Source organism: Quercus robur, chromosome 10 (genome assembly GCF_932294415.1).
Source record: "Quercus robur chromosome 10, dhQueRobu3.1, whole genome shotgun sequence".
Classification (NCBI taxonomy): Eukaryota; Viridiplantae; Streptophyta; class Magnoliopsida; order Fagales; family Fagaceae; genus Quercus; species Quercus robur.
In genome coordinates this window covers 11,727,069-11,746,251 of record NC_065543.1, presented here as the reverse complement: position 1 = coordinate 11,746,251, position 19,183 = coordinate 11,727,069, and the positions used below count along the sequence as shown (strand labels likewise).

Genomic DNA, 19,183 nt, shown 5'->3' with positions numbered 1-19,183 from the left:
GTCAAAGATTCTGAAAGGAAAAAGAAAGGAGTAGGTGGAGAGAAACAGAGAGAACCTTTAAGATGCACCAAACAGGCATCAGTAATATTGTTGAATCCCAAGCTCAATACCTTCAAGTTTTTATTCCCTGTAGCAATGCAGTAGACTCAAGATTAACAACCATGCAACAGTTGTAAAGATAAGAATAAGAATTTTCTTATTATGATGCATTACATCATCCATAAGGCCATATCCAATATGGCATCAATAACCTAAGGTCACTCACCAGAAAATTTCCCCCATCCATCATCATTTAGACTACTACATCTGTTAAGATTTAAGACGGCCGGGCAACCAGAGCTGCACCCCAAAAAAAAAAAAAAAAACAAAATTAATAATAATAATAAATACACACGTTCAAAGAACTCAAAAACTATGGCCTGTTAAAAAAAGAAAAGTGATTTCCCAACATATCATATAATTTGTGGACATGGACCTAAGTGTCATGAATTGTGCCAAATATAGAAGCTATTAAAAATCTAGGGTTAGGGACATGGCTGTATACTTGATATACAGCCTTGTTAAACAAATAATTTTAAAAACATCATGACTTGATACTTGACAACACCCAAAGGCTTTGGGCAACATTTGACTAGTGAATATATTTTGGCTTTGCCCACCAATGACCAACCAGGGAGAAGGTAAAAACCAACCAGGCAATTGTGAATTGTAATGGTTGATTCAAGGTAGCTGGGCCTCCTAAGAATATTAGGGGTAGAGATTAGAGTACAAAAAAGAGAAAACTCAGATTATTATTCTTTTGATGTTCTTCCTTAAAATCATTGCAGCCTTTTAACTAAGCTTGCAGCTGAATTGATTAACTAACTCCTTATCTATCACATGCTCTATAATACGTTCAGCACATGCCTAATTAGCCAGGTCATCTAGAATTGAATGTGACCTACCAATAACTACCAAAACATCCTAGGATTCTATATCAATTCCTCGTACAATGCTAATAGCTACCAAGTATCACAATACAACTAACACCAAGTACAACAGAAGCATAGTGCATATCAGCATGTACAACAACAACAACAATGCACAAACAGCAGCACCAGCCTTTAGTATAGTAGCACAAAACAGCAATGCACATAGGTAGGGAGACCAGCAGGTTGTAATACCTTTGTCATGATACCACATTTTAAGTAAAGGATGCCCTAAATCCTTGCAACTTAGCATTTGATAACTCTTTTCTCTTTATTTATTGCATTGCTTTTATAGTGTTCTCTTATAAGTTATAATAATCCTAAAGCTGCAGCATCTTAGTGTCACATGATTGAGATAGGTTATAAAAAAAAATTTATTAAAAAATTTGAAATAAGTACATTGGCATTATACTATCAGCTCAACAAGCTAAGATCTGAAATTTAGTAATTCAGTATATATACTCAAAGGGGAAAAAACCCCAGAGAGAGAGAGAGAGAGAGAGAGAGAGAGAGAGAGAGAGAGAGAGAGAGAGAGAGAGAGAGAGAGAGAGAGAGAGAGAGAGAGAAGGAAAGAAAAGGATTTATAAGGCACATTACATATAAATCTAGGAGTCAAGATCACAAACTAACAAAAGTGGCAGTCAAAATCCTAAGAACCATCATCTTCTATTTTCAATCTTAGGTTTCTTTGACTGACACTACAGTTCAACCTAAGAAAGTTGGAACATAAATAGCTTTAAAAAAATTATTCAGAATTTGACTTCTGTTTCTAAGAAAAAAAAAAAAGAGTTCATCTTTGCCAAGGCAAGTGACCTTGACTGGGGAACAACAGTAAATTCTAATGCTTTCTGTACCATTTAAACTGAAAAGGTACCAATAATTCATCAAAACAAATTCTCACAATACCAATAATAATCAAACTAAAAATTAAAATAAGTGTAATAAAATAGACTTTGAAAGTTCAAAAACGTGTACAAAACACCTTTGAACGTTTAGACCCCCAAAAACAACTTAACCAACTCAAGCAATATGTCAAACAACTAGTGTGCGGAAACTTAACACATGCTATAATATGAAATTGGTTAAACAACTATCTAAGCTATAACAAAATAAAACCACAGCAGATAAAATAAAGGCAAAGATAGAGAGGAAGGAAGATGCAAACACAAAGACAACACGCGATGTGTTATCAAAGAGGAAACCGAAGTCCTCGGCGAAAAACCTCTCCGCCGCCCTCCAAGTGGTAATCAATCCACTAGAAAATACAGTTGGGATACAAGGACAGCAATAGACCCTCCAAGCCTAATCTACCCAGTGCACCTAAGCCCTCCAAGCTTCTTGCTCCAACGAGGTTGCGCCGAACCTTTTTCTTTTCTAGCTTCCCGGATTCCGCTACTAGACCGTAGCATCAACCAATGAAGATTGGTTCCTTCCTAACTGCTTCCCAGAACTCCAAACGACTGTCTCACAGAGATGATGATGGTGAGAACCAGGTTTGGTATAATTCCTCTCAAGGATTTGACAATGGAGAGGAAGAGAGTAAGGGAATTTGAAGAGACTCTAAGGTATAGATTGTGGGTGAAGCAATCTGGTTTTTCTTTAGGGTTTCTCTCTCAAAATTCTCTCTGGAAGCTCTCTTTCAATCGTGGGTTAAAGGGGTATTTATACTGGAGTGGGAGAGTAATGTGAAACGTCAGGTTTTGGCAAAACAGGGGTGGCTCGCGGCTTGACCTCGCGGCTTGACCAAGTCGCGAGATCCAGTCGCGAGTTAACCGTATGGCCAGTTGTCCTGTTTTGTCCTGTAGTGCTCCAGCTAGCATGACTGTTCATCTTCCAGCATGCTTGGCACGTGTGCAGCTTCTGGCGGCTTGCAGCCGTGAGTCCACCCGCGAGTCCCAGCCGCGAGTCTCTGTTTTCTTGCACACTCTTGAGCAAACTTCACTCTATCTCACTCACTACCCTTACAACAAGCCCACCTAAATACAGGGTTACTAAATGCTGAATTACAAGCAAATTTGGCACGGAATAAAGCCAATTAGATGGTTGAATAAATTCAACCTTACAGACTTATAAATATGTTGGGATGGGTCGGGTTAGATGCGTTTATCAACCCAAAACTGTAACTAAAATATAGTTCCAACCCATCAAAAACCAACCCAAGGTGTCGTGTTGGTGGGTTGGATGCACCCTTGGCTGTGTCCCTAGTTTTGATAGTCAAGATGTAGTTTAAAATGGCCAAAAGAAAATTAAAAGGATTTCCAGTTTTGGACGGTCAAGAAAGGCCCAAGAAGAAAAGACATCAGAAATTTGATATGGTAACCATTAGGTCAGCTTTGATTTTTACTCATCTAAGCCCTTACAGCTGGTTGGTCATTTGAAGGTGATTCAGATAAGTTGATATGCATTTATCACACCTTAGGTTATGAATACGACCACAAACTGTTTTGACCAACAAATGGAGCTAGATATTAAAGAAATTTAGATTTGTTTCCCTATCTAGTTTCACATATTATGTAGCAGGGCATCACAATAATTATTACTATTTTTATTGTAATATTATTGTGGGTCCTTTTATTTCTGTTGGCTTGATTTTTGAAACTTGGAAGTTGAAACCAGAAGTGTATTATGTATATATTCACATACAGGTTTGGGTAATAAAATCCAGATCTGGTCTCATATTGTTTCTTGTCGGTTATTTTGGGATTTATTACCTACACATCTACCTTGGACAAATAGAAACACACAGGTACACACTTCACTGAGTCACTATTTGAAATTTTCACCGTGTAATTGAAATATAAGGATCCACATATTATGGACAAAGCCTCTAATACAAGCATGCATTGATGTGTAGCAGCATGGAGTGTCTCACCTGATGGGTGTAACAAGCATTTTTTATGTGGCTTCTGCTTCTTTTTTGTATGCATACATTTCAATTAAGTTTTGATTGTATTTCTTCATTTAGTTTTACTATATTTTGAAACAGTTTCTTCACTGTCATTCAATCTTATGTACATTGGCCTGCCAATGCAGTTGCCAATGAGCTCTAGCACAAGTGGTACCTTCTTCCCCTATAAGTATTAGGTGGAGGGCGAGGTTGCAGGTTCAAGACCCACTGGGTGTGTAACTTACCAATCAAAAAAGGAAAAAAACAGGCCTGCCTATGTAGTCTAGATGAACTGTGATGGAAACTATCAAAATATGTGTCATTTGACCTAAGACTCAAACAACTGTGCTGCGTTACCTATTTGTGAAAGTTCAAAAACGTGTATAAACACCTTTGAACGTTTAGACCCCCAAATTACAACTTAATCAATTCAAGCAATATGTCAAACAACTAGTGTGCGGAAACTTAACATAAGCTATAAAATGGAATTGGTAAAAACTATCTAAGCCGAAACAAAACACAATCCACAACAGATAATAAAAAGGCAAAGATAGAGAGGAAGGAAGATGCAAACACAAAGACAACACGCGATGTGTTATCGAAGAGGAAACCGAAGCCCTTGGCGTAAAACCTCTCCGCCGCCCTCCAAGCGGTAAACAATCCACTAGAAAATACAGTTGGGATACATGGACAACAATAGACCCTCCAAGCCTAATCTACCCAGTGCACCTAAGCCCTCCAAGCTTCTTGCTCCAACGAGGTTGCGCCGAACCTTTTTCTTTTCTAGCTTCCCGGATTCCGCTACTAGACTGTAGCATCAACCAATGAAGATTGGTTCCTTCCTAACTGCTTCCCAGAAATCCAAACAGCTCTCTCACAGTAATGATAATGGTGAGAATCAGGTTTGGTATAATGCCTCTCAAGGATTTGACAATGGAGAGGAAGAGAGTTGAGGAATTTGAAGAGACTCTAATGTATAGATTGTGGGTGAATCAATCTTGTTTTTCTTTAGGGTTTCTCTCTCAAAATTCTCTCTGGAAGCTCTCTTACAATTGTGGGTAAAAGGGGTATTTATACTGGAGTGGGAGACGAATGTGAAACGTCAGATTTTACAAAACAGGGGTGGCTCACGGCTTGACCTCGCGGCTTGACTAAGTCGCGAGATCCAGTCACAAGATAACCGTATGGCCAGTTGTCCTGTTTTGTCCTGTAGTGCTCCAGCTTGCATGACTGTTCACCTTCCAGCATGCTTGGCACGTGTGCTGCGTCTGGCGGCTTGCAGCCGCGAGTCACCCGCGAGGCTAAGCCGTGAGTCTCTGTTTTCTTGCACACTCTTGAGCAATCTTCACTCTATCTCACTCACTATCCTTACATCAAACCCACCTAAATACAGGGTTACTAAATGCTGAATTACAAGCAAATTTGGCACGGAATAAAGCTCATTAGATGGTTGAATAAATTCAACCTTACAATCTCCCCCTTTGGCTATTCCGTGACAAAACCCTAAAACAGACTCTAGACTTAACATGTGAGTTGGGAACAGTTGAACAAAACTCACTCACACCTAACTCTAGAAGCTGTGAAGCACTTGAATCATATGAACATAATACTCCTGAAACACAACAATACACCATGATCATTGTAAGCAGAAAATCATAAAATGCATATGAAATAGGCAATATGTGATCAAGCAAAGATGGAGTTAAGAAACAAACCAAGACTTGATCAACCAAGTGAACATCACAAGGTAGTGATCACAGTGCTCATTCACACTTGGAATGAACACAAGGACATACAAGTTAACAAGCCCAAGGCAAGACACTTGTATGTTTAACACTTAACCAATGCATAATACACAAGGTATATGCATCTAGGAACAATCCTATAAGGGCACAAGAGTGACAGTACATAAATCAAAATGCAAGACATTTAGATTAAAGTACTGATTTCAACATAGCATAAAGGCTGCATTAAGCAAGGTATATACCATAAAGCCTACAAACTATGCATAAAACATTAACCCTAAAAGCTTACAAAAGCACATGGGTACAAACACAAAACATCCTGAATAACATCATCAAAATATATAAAAGATTAAACCAAGAGTATAAGTTATGAGTTAGAAACAACTATACACCAACACCACAGTGTATCAAACCCATATAAACATTAAATACCCAAAACATAAGCATATATAAACAAAGTCTCTGGTTTTGACAACTTTGACAACTCCCCCTCAACACATTACTCCCCCTTAAGAGCTGCTTTTCTGCTTCTCATCATCAATGTCATCAACAACAGAAAGAAACATCTCCCCCTTTTTGACCGGAATGGCCAAAGGGTCACTGTCCATGCTGGGTGGTGAAGCTGTCAAGTTTTGCAGACAAAACATCAATTTGGTCCTGCATGGCTCTTATCCTCTCAGAGTGCTCAGTCTGGACTCCTCTGATCCCATCAAGTCGTTCCAAAATGATTTGGAAAGCATCTGGAGGTGTATCTGAAGAAGTTGATGCTCTAGACCTTTTGCCACTCCTCCTGGGTGTTGAGGTTGATGCATGCCCTACTGCCTCTGCCTCAGTCTCCATTGGGACACCCTCTCCTTCATCACCTTCATCTTCTTCTCTTGGAAGCCTAACACTTATCCTTTTGCAGGTAAGCTTGTTAATTGCAGAGGGTGTGGACATGGGACTGATGTCTTGACGGATTGGAACACCCTTCCTTCTAAAAATCCTCATTAGCAAACTAGGAAAGATCAATTTTGGCCTAGAGGTTGTTCTTGTCAAATCCACAATGGTGTCATATATGTGGGAACTTCTGTCAATAAAATTCTTTTCTTTGAGATCCATCAGAAAAATTGCTCTTGCACAGTTGATTGTAGTCAACTTCTTTATGGGATAGAGGTTAAACATCATGATTATTGTTAGATACCTCATGTCCACTGGAAAGGCAGTGGTATTCAAACATTTCCCTTCTCTCTGCCCACCTATCCTTTGTTGAACTGTTTCAATAGAAACACTCCTATCCTTGTAATTGATAAATTCCTGATCTTCTAATCCTTCAAGCCCTAGCACATCATCAATGACATGTGCATCAAAAATGAATTCTTTACCTCTAACCCAGCAACTTAACTCATTCTCCCTTATCACAGCATTTGAATAAAACTCCCTAATCAGGGGTTCACACACTTCAGGGAGATCACTCAGAAGCTTTTCCCATCCTCTTCCTTCAAAACAGCTGGGGATAAAGGATTGTCTTAAGTCCTCCAAATCTACAAATCTTTCTTGAATAATTCCTGCTTTCAAGAAGATATCCTTGTATCTCTCAAAGTGTTGAACTGACCTAAACAGTTTAGAATCCATTTTCAATCTTTTGTCAGCCTTCTTTGCAGGAGTTTTCTTCTTCGGAGGTGAGCGAGCCATCTGTGAACAATCAGAAGAGGCCACAACAACATAGAACAATATATGTGTAGAACTAGTCAGTACCATGTAATTAACAAAGAGATGTTAGCCACACAGATGAACTTGAACACTTAAACAATAAGCTACTTAGATCAACCACATGGATAAACAAGCCTAAAATAGGAAACACAAGAACAACAGGGAGAATGCAGGGGAGAATAAAATCAGCAGATATAGAAACTATCCTAAAGGCAGATATATGTCATTGAGACATATAATGGAAAAATGATATGACTTATAATCAGCATTTTGAAACTAACAGATGCTCCCAACAGATTAACACAATAGAACATGCACATTCAGCACAGTAAAAAGTAAAACTCACAACCTCAAACGGAACATTTTGAAACAACTCAACAGCTCAAGTTCAGATAAAATAAAAGAAACACTTAGCTAAGCACAGGATGAAGACCAAAAAGGAAACAACTAAGATCAAATCAAACTCTAGCAACAGCATCCGCAAGCTAAGCATGAACATAGAGCAATATCCGAAACACAAACCCATCTCTAAAACATAAACAGATGCGAAAAATCAAGGGGAAAAACACAAAATCAAGTAGAAATGAGTTCAAAATTGAAAACCCATACCTGTGACTTGAAGAATTTGAGCAGAAAATATGCAACAATGGATATTGGAAATGGGAGCACGGAGTGTTTGGGAAGGAGATAGTTTTGAGAGAAGATGAACAGTCACAAATGTTCGAGGGAAAACTGAAAAATATTTAAAAACTGCCCCTATTTCTGCCAAACACGCATTTTTCGCAACTTGATTGAGTTGCCACAAAGTCGCCAGTTCAAGCCACCAAAACACTCGAGGACAAAAATTTGAAAAATTTTTCTAAGTGTTTTTCGCGACTGGAAGGTCTACCCGCGAGTGAGTCGCAAGCTGAGCCGCGAAAATCTCTGTGTAACCCTCGCGACTGGACCTTCCACTCGCGAACAAGTCGCCAAAAATGACCTGCGAAGACGCGACTGAGGCTCGCGACTTGACATACCCGCGACTGAGCCGCCAAAACAGGGCAAAACTGGATTTTTGAAATTTTCAGATTTTTTAAACAAAATACTTTCCAAAAACACCTAAAACACTCAAAAATCTTTTTGTGCTTGAATTAACAAAGATTGAGCATGTGAAAACACATTTCATCAAGTACAATCACACAAATGAATATGGCATTTATTGAACATAAATTTGTGTGTTGTGTGTGGATATCAACAATGAGATTGTCCTTAGTCTAATGTGAAGCTTTAATGATCAATTCAACCAAGGCATACACAATTAGCACTAGATCATGTGACCCATCTCAATTATAGAAATATGTATATATGACCTCCCACACAACTTGATAACATAACTTGGAGCTTTACATTTGACTCCACTTTCAAACATAACATTTGATCATTTTGATCTTTTGAGACAATCATCTCTCATTGTGAGAGTGATATATGACATTTCACTTTAAAGAACAAGCCTTTGGCTCTTTGAATAAACATTCACTTTAATATAAGGTCGCTTACCCTTTTTCCTAGTCGAATACTAGAATGTGCGACAGGCTTTTGCAGCTCAATATCTCTTTTCATTTGGAGATTTACATTTGGTGAGCTCTTTTTAGCAAAACAAAAATAAAGATTGGGAAGATATATAGACACAAGTCTATGCATGTCTCAAGATCAACAAAACCATTCACTAATCATTCATGATAAGTTTGAAGATCTATTTACAAAAATCGTATAGATTTCAAGATTTATCCCACAGAGATATGAGTGCAAAGAAACAAGCAATGCTCGAAAATGCACAAAGCCATTAGCACAAAGGTACAAGGCAAAACAAGTTTTGAGACAACAACTCAACAATGTCAATCAAACTTTTTGATTTTCTAATTTTTATGTGATTTTTGGATTTTTGTCACTAAAAGCAAAAAGATTGATAAAACAAAATTAAAAATATGCACAAGTAGACAAGCAAACAACCAACAGCAAAAACAGCAAGCAAACAAACAAACATCGTCACAAAGCATAGGAAGTATTAATGCATGGACATGTTGTAATGCTTATGCATGAGTACCCATTTTCACCCACACGTCACTTGCGTTTGGGGTGATTTCCTTATAGGATTGGATACGGGAGTTAGGGCTTTCAAACCTTCGTGAGAAGCTTTCCAAGCAGTTGGTGAATGCACCAATCATCTTCATCACGTTCATCATTCCGGGATCACCATTCTGATCTCTAGATTGATCACCTGCCCAATTTCTTCTATCATTTCTAGGTCCTCCTGACCTTTGAGGAGTTGCACTATTCTTTGCTCTCAGCTTTTGGCAATTTGGTCAAGTATGCCCTTGAAGTCCGCAATAATGACACACATAAGTTGCTCTAGGACCTCTTTGTGGTCGTGGACGTGACTTGGCACGAGATTCAGACCTGCCCACAGATTGATTACGGGGATTCAACATCTGTTGGTTCACCACATTCTTCTTCTCCTCCATCTTGAGCTTCTCTTCATTAAGGTCAACTACAACTGGATCTTTGGCCTTTACAAACTTCACTTCTTTAGTGACATTTCCAGATGAGCTACTTCCTCCGGTATATCCCAATCCTGATTTGTCTGAAAAGCTCTTTTGAGATGAAATAACATTATCTAGCTTCTTGGTGGTGACCCTCTCTATTTTAGCATTTGCTTGCACAACCTCATGCTCAAAAAATCTCACTTTTGTGTAAGTTTCGGACAGCTCACCATTCAGTGTTTCTATCTCACATTTGGCCTCCCTATATCGGATTAGGAGACTTTTGTAGTCCTCCTCTGTCTTCTTCATTTTTCTCACAGCAGCCTTGGCCACCCTTGTGTAGTCACTCGACTTCTCCAAGAGTGAGTTATAATTCTCTTGAAGATTTGCTATGCTTTCATCTTCTTTAGCATCTGATTCTTCAACAATTCCCAGTGATTCATCATCACTATGTTCTCCAAGGTCTCGCACAAGCAGATTCAACTCATCTGAAGACTCAACATGAGCAATAGTCATAAAAGCTGAATAGTTCCCCTCTCCATCACAGCTTTCTTCAGATTCTGAGTCAAATGAATCCGAGTCACTCAATGTCGTGGCATACACTTTGCCTTTTGATTTCAAATAATTCAGACATTCCTTCTTAAAGTGTCCATGCCCGTTACATTTGAAGCAAGTGACTCCTTGTGTAGGTTGGGATTCTTTTCCATCTTTCTTTTTGAATTCCTTTTTCTCCCTTCCAGAACTTTGGAATTTTCTTTTATCATCAAATTTGCCATTATTTTTGAATTTCAAGAACTTTCTGAAATTTTTGACAAGGTATGCAACATCTTTGTCAACCACATCTTTTCTCGATGAGTTTTGATCTTCCACTTTCTCATTAATGGTCTTAAGAGCAAGAGATTTACTCTTCCGTTGATTGGGCAGCGACATCTCATAAGTCTGCAGAGAACCAACCAGCTCCTGTACTTTGATGTCATCAAGGTCCTTGCTCTCTTCAATCGCTATCACTTTAGCATAAAAACTTTTCGGCAATGATCGAAGGATCTTCCTTACAATTTTTGAATCCTCCGTTTTCTCCCCCAAGTTGAACTTGCTGACAACCACCTCATTTAGCTTCCCATAGAAAGAGTTAAAAGACTCATCCTCACTCATTTTGAGCTCCTCAAACCGAGTGGCCAGCATTTGCAACTTGGTGTCTTTTACTTTCTTTGTGCCTTCATAGGTGGTTTCCAAAATCTCCCATGCTTCTTTGGCAACGGTAATGTGAGAAATCCTGTGAAATTCATCTGGAGACACACCACAGAAAATAGCATTGAGTGCTTTACTGTTAGCATTAGATGCAGCAAGTGTTGCCTTATCCCATGTGGATTTGGCTGCCTCAGGTCTGGTCCAACCAATCTCAACAGCATCCCAAACAGATTCATCAATAGAACACAGAAAAGCTCTCATGCGAACCTTCCAAAAAGCATAATTACTACCATCAAAATATGGAGGTGCATTTAGGGATTGAGACCGATCCATCTCAAAAGGGAGTCAAGGATCACACAATGGTAATGAAACCAATAGCAGTGTACCCGCTCTGATACCAATTGAAAGTTCAAAAATGTGTATAAACACCTTTGAAAATTTAGACCCCCAAATTACAACTTAACCAATTCAAGCAATATGTCAACAACTAGTGTGCGAAAACTTAACATATGCTATAAAATGGAATTGGTAAAAACTATCTAAGCTGAAACAAAACACAATCCACAGCAGATAATAAAAAGGCAAAGATAGAGAGGAAGGAAGATGCAAACACAAAAACAACACGCAATGTGTTATCGAAGAGGAAACCGAAGCCCTCAGCGTAAAACCTCTCCGCTGCCCTCCAAGCGGTAAACAATCCACTAGAAAATACAGTTGGGATACATGGACAACAATAGACCCTCCAAGCCTAATCTACCCAGTGCACCTAAGCCCTCCAAGCTTCTTGCTCCAATGAGGTTGCGCCGAACCTTTTTCTTTTCTAACTTCCCGGATTCCGCTACTAGACCGTAGCATCAATCAATGAAGATTGGTTCCTTCCTAACTGCTTCCCAGAAATCCAAACAGCTCTCTCACAATAATGATAATGGTGAGAATCAGGTTTGGTATAATGCCTCTCAAGGATTTGACAATGGAGAGGAAGAGAGTTGAGGAATTTGAAGAGACTCTAATGTATAGATTGTGGGTGAATCAATCTTGTTTTTCTTTAGGGTTTCTCTCTCAAAATTCTCTCTAGAAGCTCTCTTACAATCGTGGGTAAAAGGGGTATTTATACTGGAGTGGGAGAGGAATGTGAAACGTCAGGTTTTACAAAACAGGGGTGGCTCGCGGCTTGACTAAGTCACGAGATCCAGTCGCGAGATAACCGTATGGCCAGTTGTCCTGTTTTGTCCTGTAGTGCTCCAGCTTGCATGACTGTTCACCTTCCAGCATGCTTGGCACGTGTGCTTCGTCTGGCAGCTTGCAACCGCGAGTCACCCGCGAGGCCAAGCCGCAAGTCTCTGTTTTCTTGCACACTCTTGACCAATCTTCACTCTATCTCACTTACTACCCTTACATCAAACCCACCTAAATACAGGGTTACTAAATGCTGAATTACAAGCAAATTTGGCACGGAATAAAGCCAATTAGATGGTTGAATAAATTCAACCTTACAATTTGATTCTGTAATATGTTAAATCTGTAATTAGAAATGTGTTTTCCTCTACATAGAATATGTGGTTAAGCAGATCCCAGATTAGTTTTAACTATTTTTGCCCTCCTCATTCTCTACTTAATTTTATTTTGGGTTTTCAGTTTGAATTTCTATATAACTAAACGAAACAAATGAACAGAAAAGGACCAACAAATAAGCAGCACAAAGAATTGATATTTTCTAGCTACAAAAAATCAAAGTAACAACTGAATCATAAACAACAAACAACCCAAAACAGATCAATTTAACTTTAGTAGTGATTAGAAAGTTGGCTTTATTTGATAGCAGCATTAGAAACAAGCACAAAAATAAACACATACACTTCACTAAAAATGTGCATTCACATGAAAACAATTGAAAAAAATAATTGCAGTTCCAAACTTAACAAGATGGGGATGTATCATCTTTTTTGCTTCTTAGCACCTATAAAGACTGTAATTAAAAAAATAATAATAATAAAACACTAACCTTTGTTACCATAACATCAAAACCACAAAGAACAGAATTCATATTGAAAAGGAAAGCTTGGGAACCAAAAAAATCACATATGAAACGGAAAATTATACAATACTCCGGGGACCAGGTGTAGCAAACTATACGATACCCCAAATGAAACATGTACTTGAATGTATTAAAAGGAAACTAGCTGTTCCTTTAAAAAGAATTAGGAAAATGCTAAATCTACTATACAAATTATCAGATCAACAACTTAATAACTTTCTTAATTTATTTGTTGTGTTCTGTTTAAAATACAACAACCCAGTTTGTAAGAACTATGTATTTTGTTTTGGGATCATGACAATCTAAATTTTACAAAGCAGAGGAGACAAAAAAACACACACACACACACACACACAAGTACAGCATTCCAGAGGCATTTAAGAACAACAACAGAGAAGCTGAATAGACCCAGTAGAGTCACACCATCATAGAACAATTTTTTCACACAAAAATAAATAAATAAATAAATCACAAACAGAGAGAGAGTTTTCCTTTACCTTTTTAGCAAAGACACTGGAATCGTTGATGGGTATTTAGAACTTACTGTTTGCAGAGATACTGGCTTTGCAATCTCTGAAATCGTCAAAAAAAAAAAAATAATAAGCATACCTGAGAAAGCCCTTACCCACCCATTAATTAAAATTACTTAATTAACCACAAAAAAAAAAAAAAAAAATCTTTACCTGAGAAAGTGAAGGGTTTACAGTGCCATCGACCAATCTCAACAGCTCTTGAATTTCCTCTAAATCCCTAGCCGCTATTCAAAAACCAAACAAATAATCAAACCAAAATAATAATAATAACAACAAAGAATCAAAGAGAAATAGAGAATTAGACCGAGTGAGAGATAGACAGAGCGAAGAATTTCTCGCGAAGCGTCAATCGGTGCCAAGATGAACCTTAAGGACTTCCTCTTTTGCTCTTTTGACCAGTCTTTCGGTCCTGCGGTGTACCAAACAAGAAATTAGGGTTTCGATAACAATAAACAGAAAAAAGAAATAGGAATCGATGAATGCAAAAGAGTTGTGGGTACCTAGATTAGAGAGATCTCGGTAAGGGTTTTTGATGAGGAGCAATTCGCCTCCTGTGGTGGCAGTGCCGGTTTGAGGTGATGAGATCAGGTAGCTTAAGCCATGGGTTTCTGTCAAGAGAGTTCGAATGAGATAGCAAAACGAGGGAAGGTTCTAGATTAGGGGCATGAATCGTTAGGGTTAGAAATGATAAGAGAAATGGGTCGGGCTAGACCTGATCCATTTGTTTTTGGACCTAACTAGGCTCGATTTTTGGGTGGTGGTGGTGGCTGTGGTTGGGGGTTGGGAGGTGGTGGTGGTGGTGGCTGTGGCTGTGGGTTTGTGGGTAGCGGTAGAGATGAGACAGTGAGGAGATTTTCGGTGTCTGAGAGAAAGAGAGAGAGTGTGGGAGACTAGCTAAAAACGAAAAGGCGCCAAAAATGAACAGGGACAAAAAAAATAGAGGGAAAATTTAGGTCCAGGTGGGGGAAATGTAAGGGCCTATTGTGGCGGGTTAATGACCCGCCGCTATATCTAAGCTTGGGGCCGCTGAAACAGGTATATTACGGCGGGTCATTGGCCCGCCGCTGTAGCGCGCCGCAATAGATCTCCTGTACAGCGGCTGGCCCAAAACACGCCGCAATAAGGCGACCTATAGCGGCTGTTTTGGCACCCGCCGCAATAGGTCCGCCATAACTGCTTGATTTTCTTGTAGTGAAAACAGTGTAGAAAATAAATGTAGTGAATAGTACATAATTTTATGTAGAAATTAGTATAGAAGAATAATGTTTTGAAAAACATATCTTTTTAACTAATTGAATCTATGAATCGAGCTTTAATCAACAAAAAAAAAAAAAAAAAAATCCTAGATCTAGGATACAAGAGCTTGTGATTCTACTATTTTAAATTAAAAGTGTGGAAACACATTTGTAATTAGGAGAAATCCTAATTTTAAACATGCAAACATACTATTTGAATAAAAAAAACCCTAGAAATAAAAAACTTTGAAAAATTAAGCAAAACTTAGATCTAGCATGATAAACAAATAAGAATTAACTAAGAACGTGAGAATAAAGTATGCTTGAATCTAAAAGCTAGGGTATTAAAAATGAAGAGGTTTAGAAACCTTACATGCGATTATATCTAGGACCAAAGCGATGTAATTTTTAGTTATTATAAAAAAATGTACAATTTCAATTCAACGATAAAAGTGATGCATCTTTTCAATTTTTATTTTTATTTTTTTATAAAAATTTTCCAATTAAATAAGTGATGACTTCATTGTAAAACCTTTGACTTTGGAGAGATGATAAAAATAGCTCCAACATGACTCAATCCAATCCATTCATAAGGGTTATGCCAAAACCTATTGAGGGTTTGAGTCGGGCCATGGTCTCTCACATATAATAGTTCAGTTTTTACTAGCAAAACATTCTATTTTAATAATGATTCCTATTAGTTTACACAATCTATGGAGTATATTGCATCAACAAACCTCAAGGGAAATAGTGTCATTTTGTCCATAGTTTGGGCAAGAATCAATTTTTTTTTTCAAGAAAAGGAAAAATCCATTAGTTAGAGGGATTTAACTTAACTGTTACATTTATACAAGCCTCAATAGAGAATTTTCATTTCAATAAACCTCAAAGGAGGGTTGTGTAATTTATCCCATCTATATATATATATATATATATATATATATATTAATAGACAAAACTGAGAGAAAATCTAATTAAATTTCAAATTGAAATTCGTTAAAGTCTAATTTTGATCCACTTGTCCCATCTAATTTAAATTTTAAATTTTTGTGCCAAGTAAATTAATTCAGTATAAAAATTGGATTTCAGTTTGAGTTAATTTTGTGTCATGTGTCACATCTTATTTATGTTTTTTAATTTTTGTGTCATATGAGTCAATTTAGTGTAGAAAACGAGGACTCTAATATAAATAAACTATAAAAACATAATCATACAACTGAAAACAATTCAAAGTTATAAGTCATTTATGTAATATATCATAACTATATACGGTCCATTACTAATTATGTTATATATATGTTTTAAACCAAATTTTAAAGAAAATTCAATTAGAATCAAAATTGGATTTTGCTTTTGTTAGCTTTCTATACAAATTAAATTGTTTAGATTTTTGCTATTATTTTTCTCTAAATAAATGAGCATAATTTTATACAGTTTCTATTAAGATATTTTGTATGCGAAGATATTGAACGTAACAAATTGTAACTGAGTTGAACGATTCTATGTACCTATCCCAATTCAATTTAGAAGATACTATTTGACCAATTTATTATTTTATTTTGTGTTGCATTTAGTAGAATTTCACATACAATAATCGTGAATTGATATTGTATATATGTAGTATCTAATAGTGATTTTCAAAATTATATACATAATAACAAATTAATGGGAAACTTGGTGAAATCAATATCATGAAAATTGCAAGGTAAAACTATTTCAGACCTCCAAATTTCCTTGTCAAACTATGTACTATATGTTTAATAACTCAAGCAAATATCTATAGCATCACTACAATTCATTATTTATGTAAGTGAGCATGGGTTACGTACAAGTTAGTTATATATTCAAAATAGTTCTGTATGTGTCTATGCTCTCAGGCAAAATGGGTTGAGCTCGGTAATGATACCAAGGCCTAGAGTGTTGGTTGATTCCATTAAAAGGTTGGCTAAGAAGTTAAGCTGGGCCAAAATCAAGCCCATGCCCAATGCAACCATCCCTCTCAGTTTCATTAAGGCTTCGCTTGGGAGGAGGGAATGAAATAGAATGGAAAGGAATGAAAAGAATTATTTTAGAATATTCTTCCCTTCGGGAGTTTTAATGGAGGGAATGTAAAGCCTATTCCCTTGTTTGGGAGTTTAAGTAAGAGAGAATGGAATGGGTAGGAGGGAACACTCATTCCTCTCTATTTCCTTAAAACCTCAAATTTTCATCCCCCCAAAATTGGGGGGAATTGGAGGGAATGAAATTAGATTTAATGATTTTTTTCCTAAAACTCCCAAAATACCCCTATATATTCAACTCTTTATTTTAAAATAAAGGTCTAATAATAATATTGTCATAAAATGATTCCATTTCATTCCCTCCATGATGCTCCTAAACAAGATGACTTACATTCCATTCATTTTCATTCATTTCCATTCCTTTATTTTAAAACATCCAATCAAGGTTACTTAATTTCATTCCATTCCTTTCCCTTACTTAAATACATTTTATTCCATTCCATTCCCTTATTATTATTATTCCATTCCATTCCCTTATGAATTCCCAAGCGAAGCCTAAGTCAACAACCAACCTTGCCATTTTTTTTGACAAATGGGTATGAAACCAAACCCACTACTTAAAGAAAGATACGAGGAAATATATAGCCCATAAATAACCAAGTTCAACTTTGTTTACTTAAGAGAAGGTCAACTTGATTCTAACAGGAAAAAAGAACAAAGGAAGTTCATAGAATATTTAAGCAACGATGTCACATTCCTGTTATAACTTATTGATACAACAATCGTTTACAATGGAAAGAAATGCCAGGAAACAAAATAATTTATTTGTGCAGTGGATAATATACCGGCTAATATTAGTTTTAAAGAATGTCTCCCCATTCTTAGCCCAAAATCATGAAGAAAATTAAAATGACCTCAATTTTAAAGCGTCTTGGTAGCTTATGAAGGGGGTGACACGGGATACCCTACATCACTTCTTCGTCCCATACCTTAATAACTTGCGAGAAACAACAGCTTCTTCCAAAGAGGGTGGCAGAGGAGGCTCTTCAGGATTTGGACCTGAAGGAACATCATGCTTAATCTCATAATTCAGAGAACCAAAATCATTAGAAACAATAGCTTCTTCCAAAGAGGGTGGCAGAGGAGGCTCTTCAGGATTTGGACCTGAAGGAACATCATGCTTAATCTGATAATTCAGAGAACCAAAATCATTAGAAACAATAGCTTCTTCCAAAGAGGGTGGCAGAGGAGGCTCTTCAGGATTTGGACCTGAAGGAACTTCATGCTTAATCTCATAATTCAGAGAACCAAAATCATTAGAAACAATAGCTTCTTCCAAGGGGGTTGGCAAAGGAGGCTCTTCAGGATTTGGACCTGAAGGAACTACCCTCTTAATCTCATATTTTAGAGAACCAAAATCACCATAAGCAAAAGATAGTGTGAGAAGAGTGAATATTATGAACAAAGAAACCTTGAAGGAATCCATTGTATTACACAAGCTCTCAATGTTTGTAATAATAACAACATCTTGTTCTTATATAATGGTAATTTAGGGTATCTCGTGTGAGATATGTTTTTCTTCTTCAAAAAGAAAACAAGGCATGTGATTTTACTATGGTACGTTGAAAGGCTATAATAAATTATATATTTCCTTTTTTATATATATTTAATAGGTTTTTTTTTTGAGAAAGATATTTAATAGGATTTAAACATATGATAAGTTGAATGGTTATAATTAGATTAATATATTTCCTTATTTATATATATTTAATAGGATTTATACATATGGTAACTTCTTCATGATTGAAAATTTATACTAATAAATAACAAAGAGCAATGATAGCTCATATCTCTTAGTATTTCTAATTGAGACATCCATGAATCCCCCCTCTGGTTGTAATAATTGAATTTATTAACAAAAAAAAATTAAGAAAATATATAATCAATAATTTTTTTTGATAGATTTGATAATTGATTCATAATAATTATTATTTATAATTAAATCAAGACATTAATTGCTTAGCTAAAACTTTTTTTCGATCCTAAACTTATCACGAAGTTTGTTTTTCATCCTTAAACTTCTAAAAGTTCATTTTCTATTTTTTAAACTTTTGAAAACTTTTCAATTTTTGTTCTTCCATCAACATCCGTTAAATTTTATCTGGACAAAATTTATTTACAAAATTAGTTGTAGCCTATGACTGCAATTTCACTCAATATTTTTTTATTGGAGATGAATTTTGACAAATCCACTATTAGATTATATTTTCTTCTTATATCCTCCATGCTTGCAAAATTTCTAGAAAATCAAAGATTAATAGCTAAGTCATCAATAAATTGTTTAAATTACAAAAAACTTGTAATTTATAGTAATATTCGAT

General features: G+C 36.6%; 1 long non-coding RNA gene across 1 annotated transcript; it reads right to left on the bottom strand.

Annotated features, from left to right (window-relative positions):
• Window positions 1–13,550: 13,550 nt before the first annotated feature.
• On the bottom strand, window positions 13,551–14,053 carry LOC126702321 (uncharacterized). Its single transcript, XR_007647725.1, has 3 exons — window positions 13,872–14,053; window positions 13,718–13,791; window positions 13,551–13,607 (listed from the first exon to the last, which is right to left on the bottom strand). It is a non-coding gene; the product is annotated as an uncharacterized LOC126702321 (long non-coding RNA).
• Between the last annotated feature and the right edge of the window lie 5,130 nt (window positions 14,054–19,183).